The 505-nt window shown below is 40.6% G+C and overlaps 1 pseudogene; it reads left to right on the top strand.

The window, feature by feature from the left end:
• Window positions 1-505, top strand: part of LOC105451672 — a 13,650-nt pseudogene that overhangs the window by 10,103 nt on the left and 3,042 nt on the right.

Below are 505 nucleotides of genomic sequence, written 5' to 3'. Positions count from 1 at the left end.
AAGGTTTCAAATGGCGGTTACACCCGTTACACTTGTCCAAATTTTATTTTCGATTTTTTACCCAAAATAATTAATATGCAAACAAAATAAAAATAGATGCAAAAATTAGCAAACGACTAGCAATCGAATGACGTATTCGAAATTATTGAAATCGTTAGTTTGACAGCTGGCTTCATACCGGTGCATTGTTCTGTCTCTCGAAACTTGGAGAGGGTTGATGGATAGGCGCGCGGACGTCGAGCGACTCATGCAGTCAACTCTGACATCATCATTATCGTCATTGTCATCGTCATTGTTATCGATCTATGACCTGACAGTGCGACTCATGAAAATACGCGACGACAACATCGTTGCAAAATTGGCAACGCGCGACGCTTTTATTTACATGAAGCCCGCGACCGTGCTGTTCACGTTCAAACTTGAGTATTGCATTGAGAACATATACATTGACTTGCGGCAAACTGTAATTACCGTTAACAATCGGTACAACGCATTCGTATCTTTA

Source organism: Wasmannia auropunctata, unplaced genomic scaffold (genome assembly GCF_000956235.1).
Source record: "Wasmannia auropunctata unplaced genomic scaffold, wasmannia.A_1.0 LD336048.1, whole genome shotgun sequence".
In the NCBI taxonomy this organism is placed as follows: Eukaryota; Metazoa; Arthropoda; class Insecta; order Hymenoptera; family Formicidae; genus Wasmannia; species Wasmannia auropunctata.
Note: the sequence above shows the minus strand (reverse complement) of the source record. Positions and strands in the feature narration are given on the sequence as shown.